This window comes from Hyla sarda, chromosome 3, assembly GCF_029499605.1.
Source record: "Hyla sarda isolate aHylSar1 chromosome 3, aHylSar1.hap1, whole genome shotgun sequence".
NCBI lineage: Eukaryota > Metazoa > Chordata > Amphibia > Anura > Hylidae > Hyla > Hyla sarda.
In genome coordinates, this window is record NC_079191.1 from 141,653,857 (window position 1) to 141,661,745 (window position 7,889).

Sequence of the window (7,889 nt, forward strand, 5' to 3'; positions counted from 1 at the left end):
GACAACTCGAGAGAGAGAGCAGTTGCCCATAGCAACCACATTGCTTCTTTGAGGCCTTTAAAAAATAAAGTAATTTGGTTGCTATGGGCAACTGCAGCACTTTACCTCTGCACGTTTTGATAAATGTCTCCCTTAGTCCATTGCCTGATCAGTCCTTCCCTAAACATGATGTTATTTAACCCCTTAAGGACTCAGGGTTTTTCCGTTTTTGCACTTTCGTTTTTTTCCTCCTTATCTTTTAAAAATCATAACCCTTTCAATTTTCCACCAAAAATCCATATTATGGATTATTTTTTGCGTCGCCAATTCTACTTTGCAGTGACATTAGTCATTTTACCCAAAAATGCACGGCGAAACGGAAAAAAAAAATCATTGTGCTACAAAATTGAAGACAACGCACCATTTTGTAACTTTTGGGGGCTTCCGTTTCTATGCAGTGCAAATTTCGGTAAAAATTACACCTTATCATTATTCTGTAGGTCCATACGGTTAAAATGATACCCTACTTATATAGGTTTGATTTTGTCGTACTTCTGGGAAAAAATCATAACTACATGCAGGAAAATTTATACGTTTAAAAATGTCATCTTCTGACCCCTATAACTTTTTTTTATTTTTCCACGTACAGGGCGGTATGAGGACTAATTTTTTGCGCCGTGATCTGAAGTTTTTATCGGTATGTTTTTTGTTTTGATCGGACTTCTTGATCACTTTTTATTATTTTTTTTTAATGGTATAAAAAGTGACCCAAATGCGCTTTTTTTGACTTTGGAATTTTTTTGCACGTAGGCCATTGACTGTGCGGTTTAATTAATGATATATTTTTATAGTTCGGACATTTACGCATGTGGCGATACCACATATTTATTTATTTTTATTTTTTTTTACACTTTTATTTTATGGGAAAAGGGGGGTGATTCAAACTTTTATTAGGGAAGGGGTTAAATGACCTTTTATTAACACTTTTTTTAAACTTTTTTTTTGCAGTGTTATAGGTCCCATAGGGATCTATAACACTGCACACACTGATCTCCTATGCTGATCACTGGCGTGTATTAACACGCCTGTGATCAGGTTATCAGCGCTTGACTGCTCCTGCCTGGATCTGAGACACGGAGCAGTCATTCGCCGATCGGACACCGGGGAGGCATGTAGGGGCCCTCCCGGTGTCCTGTCAGCTGTTCGGGACGCCGCGATTTCACCGCGGTGGTCCCGAACAGCCCGACTGAGCAGCCGGGTCACTTTCACTTTAGAAGCGGCGGTCAGCTTTGACCGCCGCTTCTAAAGGGTTAATACCGCACATCGCCGTGATCGGCGATGTGTGGTATTAGCCGCGGGTCCCGGCCGTTGATGAGCGCCGGGACTGACGCGATATGATGCGGGATCGCGGCGCAATCCCGCTTCAAATCGCGGCAGCCGGAGCAGGATGCAAATATACGTCCTGTCGTTAAGGGGTTAAAATAAAACAAAAGAAAATAGGTTTCTCAGTGGTCCCCCCTGCTTTTATCTCCTAGCTTTTTTTTTTTTTTTTTTTTTTTTTTACTTACCATAAAATCTCTTTCTCGAAGGATCCATTGGGGGACACAAACCGTGGGTGTATCTTGCTGTCTCTAGGAGGTGTGACACTATGGTAATAGTCAGCTCCTCCCAGCAGGATATACCCGCCTTCAGGCTCTGAGCTAGTCAGTTTAAGTTCCAGAGCAATAGGAGGAGACCAATAGGTCAAGGAAAACCCAAAAACTGTCCGCAAACCAGAAGGAAAAACATAACTGAACACACCCTCTGACAGAGAACCAACGGGAAAAACCCAAACAAAGGGCGGGAGCTGTGTCCCCCAATGGATCCTTCGAGAAAGAGAGATTTTACGGTAAGTGTTTAAAAAATCTCCTTTTCTCTATCAGCTCCATTGGGGACAAAGACTGTGGGACGTACCAAAGCCGTCCCTTGGGTGGGCAGATAAGTAATCAGGCAGACGGCCGATCCACTGCTGCCTGCAACACTTTACGCCCAGACTAGCATCAGCCAATGCGAAAGTATGAAGTCGGTAAAACCTCGAGAAAGTGTGCAAAGATGACCAGGTAGCCGCCTTGCAAATCTGCAAGGCCGAGGCTCTATTCTGGAGAGCCCAGGATGCCCCAACAGAACGAGTGGAATAAGCCACAACCCTGAAACGAGGAATCTTCCCCTTGCAGCGATAGGCTTACGAAATGGCGGACCGAATCCACCTAGAAATGGTGGCCTTGGAAGCAGGTTGTCCCTTGCGACGACCTTCCGTAAGGACAAAAAAGGAATCACACTGACGAAACGAGGACGTGATAGAGATAAGCCCGAACAGCCCGGACTACATCCAGCTTGTGTAGTAAGCGCTCCTTAGGATGAGAGGGAGCAGGACAAAAGGACGGGAGGACAATGTCCTCATTGAGATGAAAGGCTGAGACCACCTTGGGCAAAACGGAAGGATCTGGCCGGAAACCACCAGAAACAGAGAACGGTAGGAAAGAGCTGCCAATTAAGACACTCTCCAGATGGAGGTGATAGCCACAAGAAAGGCCACTTTCCAAGAAAGGAGGCGGAGAGACACCTCTCTAAGGGGCTCAAAGGGTGCACCCTGGAGGGCACTCAAGTCCAAAGGGGGAGAGGGTGACCGATAAGGAGGAACAGTGTGCGCCACTCCTTGCAGGAAAGTCCGGACATGAGAATTAGAAGCCAGGGGCCGCTGGAAGAGAACAGCAAAGGCTGAAACCTGACCTTTAAGGGAACTGAGAGACAATCCCAGTTCCAGCCCCGACTGTAAAAAGGAGAGAAGACTGGGAACTGAGGTCACCGGGGAGAAGTCCTGAGCTTCACACTAATGAAAATAAGACCGCCAAGTACGGTGGTAAATTCTTGTGGAGGAGGGCTTACAAGCCTTGAGCATGTTGTGAATGACTTGTGAGGAAAACCCGCGGGCCCTCAAAACCGCGTTCTCAACCGCCACGCCATCAAATGCAGCGACTGTAAATTGGGGTGGCAAAGAGGACCCTGAGAGAGTAGATTCGGGCGGAGCGGATGGCGGAGAGGAGTGTCGTCTAGGAGCCTGACTACGTCGGCGTACCACGACCTTCGGGGCCAATCTGGAGCTACCAGAATGGTGGGAATGACCTCTGCCTTGAGCTTCCTCAGCACCCTGGGAAGGAGCGGAAGAGGAGGGAACAGATAAGGCAGGGCGAACCCTGTCCAAGGAATCACTAGGGCGTCCACGGCCAAGGCCTGAGGGTCCCGGGACTTGGACACAAACAGAAGAATTTTCCGATTCAGGGATGTGGAATTTCTATCGCCCGACGCCCGGGACTAGCAGTTTTGGGCGCCGGGCAGGTGAATTTGTCCGGCCCTTAGCCCGGCTTCGGGCAAGCAGGGCCGGACCTGACAAGTGCGGCGCGATCTGCAGTCTGTATGGAGCGGGCTCCTGACTCGTGCCCGCTCCATACTCTGCAGCCTGTGTCCTCCGAAGTAGAGCAGGGGAGATGAGAAGCTGTGTATGTGTCTTCTCTCCCCTGCTCTGCAGACGTGCGGGGGGAGATGAAGGGGCGTGGCTTCTTGCTCCCCGTGCAGACCTGCGTCCTCTGCCTTCACTCCCCCCAGCTGTAGCTTCGGAGAGCTGAGGGGAGGAGACGCGTCTGCACGGGGAGATGCATGTGGCGCTCTGCAGTATGTATGGAGCGGGCTCTGGATTCCTGCCCGCTCCATACTCTGCAGCCCCCGGCTGTTTTCAGTAGCCGGGGGCCGCCGCTAATAGCCAGCATGCGGCGATCGCAGCGGCTGGCTATTAACCCTTTAGATCGCCGCTGTCAAAGCTGACAGCGGCGTCTAAATGGACGTGAATGCTCCCTGGTGGGCTAGTGGGGTGGATCGCCCCCCCGCAGCGCGATCGCAGGGGGGCGATCCACTATGGAGGTAGCCCGAGGACTTACCTCTGCTTCCTCCTGTCCCGCTCTGTCATTGATAGATCCTGGCTGGACTAGGCTCTATCAATGGATCACAGAGCACACAGATTAATAGAGTTCAATAGAACTCTATTCATCTGTCTGAGGAATCTAATGATTCCTCCTATAAGTGTAATAAAGTGTAAAAAAATAAATAAAATAAAATAAAGTTTTAATAAAAGTTTGAAAGACACACATTAACCCAGTAGTCTTCAAACTGTGCTCCTCCAGATGTTCCAAAACTACACTTCCCAGCATGCCAGGACAGCCGTTGGCTGTCCGGGCATGCTGGGAGTTGTAGTTTTGCAACATCTGGAGGGCCACAGTTTGAAGACCGCTGCATTAACCCCTTCCATGTTAAAAGTTCAAATCACCCCCTTTTCCTATATAAAAACATGCAAACATAATAAAAATAAACATATTTGGTATCGCTTTGTGCGTAATTGTACAACCTATGAAAATATAACATTATGTATCCCGTACGGTAAATGTAAAAAAATACCAAACCACAGATTTGCAATTTTTATAATATCCCAGAAAAAAAAGTTAAAAAGCGATTAAAAAGTGAGATCAATGCCAAAATGGTACCGATACAAAAAACAGATTATGGCGCAAAAAATGAGCCCTCATGCAGCCTGGTATGCGGAAAAAAATTAAGCTACAGGGGTTAAAAAATGGCAATTAATAAAACTAGAAAAAGTTCAGAATTAGTAAAACATGACGTAAACGATACAAATCTGGTATCGCTGTAATCAGGCGCCTAAAGTATAAAACTAACATGTTACCTCAACCCCAAGGTAAATGGCGCAGAAAAGAAAACCACCAAATCTGCAAAATTATCTTTTACTATTTTAATTTCACTTCCCTTAATAAATATATATATTTATATATATATATATATATATATATATATATATATAGTTCGGAGAATATGTTATTGAAAAATTAAAAGATATCCTTATAGTAGGTATTTATCATTAAAGTAGGTAGTTATCGCTATTATAGAGCGAGGAGGAAAAAACGAGAGTGTAAAAGCGAAAATTGGCCCAGACAAGTGGATCGTCATGAGGGACAAGTAGATTTTGCTCCATTTTAGTCCCGTGGACAAGTAGTTTTTTATAAAATTTCCACACCCCTGCGATTGTGCCGAGACGTGAAGAGGTCCCCGTCCGGAACTCCCCAGAGGTCGCAGAGCTGCGTGAAGACCTATGGATGAAGAGACCACTCGGGAGAGGACTGACTGAGGAAGTCCGCTTCCCAGTTGAGCACTCCTGGAATGTGGATCGCCGAAATGGCCGGAACCTGGCTCTCCGCCCAGGAAAGAATTTTGGTCACCTCGGCCATGGCTGCCGAGCTGCGGGTGCCGCCCTGTTTTATGTACGCCACGGCCGTGGCGTTGTCTGACTGAACGCGGACAGGACGGGACTGAAGACGGAGCTCCCAATGAAGAAGACAAAGAAGAATCGCCCGTAATTCCAATATGTTTATCGGAAGAAGAGTCTCCTGGGGAGACCAGAGACCCTGAACCGTCCAATCCCTGAACACGCCGCCCCAGCCTGACAGGCTGGCATCCGTCGTAACCACCTGCCAATGAAGAGGAAGGAAGGACCGCCCCTGGATAAGAAGCGACGAGCGGAGCTACCAGAGCAGAGACTGACGGACCCTGGGAGAGAGAATAATCTGATGATCAAGGGACAGAGGCGACCTGTTCCATCGAGAGAGAATCGCCAGTTGGAGAGGGCGGTAATGGAACTGAGCAAAGAGCACGGCCTCCATAGCTGCCACCATCCGACCCAGGACTTCTATACAAGTGCAGATGGAGACTGATACCTGAGTCCACAGGGAGCGGACCCCCTCCCAGAGCGCCAGACGTTTGTCCGGCGGCAGATAAATTCGGGCAGAGGCCGTGTCGAATCGAAACCCCAGAAAGGTTAGAGACTGGGTAGGCCGGAGGACTGACTTGTCCTGATTGACCAGCTAGCCGAAACGAGTCAGAGTGTGGAGAGTGACGTCCAGATTCTCCCGAGTCTGGGCTCTGGTTGGAGCCTTGATGAGAAGGTCGTCCAGATAGGGTATCACAGAGATGCCTCTCGACCGTAACAGGCCCATCACTGGCGCAAGGACCTTCGTAAAGACCTGAGGAGCCGTGGCTAGACCGAAGGGGAGAGCTTCAAATTGAAAGTGCCCCTCCGGAACTGCAAAGCGGAGGTACCGATGATGGCCTGGAAATATTGGCACATGGAGGTAGGCATCTTTGATGTCCACTGAGGAGAGAAACTCCCCCTGTTCCAGGGATGCCACCACCGAGCGGAGAGATTCCATCCGGAAGTGGCGGATGAGAAGATGACGGTTGAGACGCTTGAGGTCTAGGATTGGTCGTACAGAACCGTCCTTCTTGGGGACCACAAAGAGATTTGAATAGAAACCCCGAAAACGTTCCTCTAGGGGGACGGGAACAATCACCCCCTAGAGAAGCAGGGACTGGAGAGCCGCACAAAATTGCTTCACCAGGGGAGGAGACCGGGGGGCCCGGATCGAAAAAAGCAATCCCTCAGGAGGGAGGCAAATTTGATACGGTAACCGTTGGACACCACGTCCCTGACCCAAGAGTCCTGAATGTGTGAGGTCCAGATGTCTCGGAAAAACAAAAGACGACTTCCCACCCGCAAAGAAACCGCGCGTGGAGGCCTTACTTCATGCAGAAGTGGGTTTGCGGTTGCCCGATTTGGGCGCAAAACGGCCAGAGCGGTTGGAGCCCGACTTCCAAGATGGGCGTGCCCGAAATGAGGGAGCCTTCTTGTCCCTCAAGGGCGCCTGTCCGGACCCTTTGTTGTAGCCAGAGGTCCGAAAGGACCGAAAGGAAAAAGACTTCCTTTGGGAAGTAGGGCGAGCCTTATTTTGAGGTAACTAGGAACTCTTACCTCCCATTGCCTCGGAGATAATTTCATTAAAGCGTTTGCCAAAAAGACGGCCACCCGTAAAGGGAAGCTCAGTGAGAGACCTTTTGGAAGCGGCATTCGCATTCCAGGCTTTAAGCCACGTAGAGCGGCGGAGGGCTGCTAGGTGACCCACAGCAAAGGCAGAACAACGGGCTGCCTGCATGGAAGCTGTGCACAAAGTCCCCAACCTTAGCGCAACGGAGAGCCAGAGCAGATAGATCCTCTGGTGGGGGGATCCCGCTAAAATATCCTGATGGAGCTGTTGACACCACTCCGACAGAGCCTTGGACACCCATGTCGAGGCAAAGATGGGAAGAAGAGAAGAGCCAGCTGCTTCAGTAGCGAACTTCGCTAAAGATTCTACCTTTTTGTCCGCTGGATCCTTGAAGGAAGCGGCATCTGCCAGAGGCCGCATAGTCGCCTTTGAGATCCGGGAGATTGGTGGGTCCACAGAGGGAGGGGAAGCCACCTTAGCAACAAAGTCCTTGTCAAATGGATAACGTTCTTGAATGGTCTTGACTCCCGGGAATCTCTTGTCTGGATGTTTCTATGCGGATTCCAAAATGTCATCAAAGTCAGCGTGAGAGCTGAACCTTTGAGGTGCTGGCTTAGTACGATGAAAGGATACTTCCGGATTGACATCCGAAGATCCTGGGTCCTCCAAGTGAAAGGTGTCTCTTATGGCTGTCACCAATGAGTTCACCATAGCAATTGAGTCCGCGCGGTCCTCTGGGTCAAATGCCGGTTCGGAAGCCTCGTCCACTAGTTCCCCAGGGGAATGTGAATGAGTAGAGGCAGTCCTGGAGGGGGGCAATCCAGACCGGATACACTGCTCTGGTGTGGCAGAGCAGCGACTCCGAGAACGTCCTCTGGAGGAGCGACGTTTGTGCCCAGATGATAGGGGGGGGGCGAGACCCGCGAGGGGAAACGCCCACGTCTATCCGAAGACTCAATGGAAGAGTCAGACGAGGCACCCCTAGCACGCTTG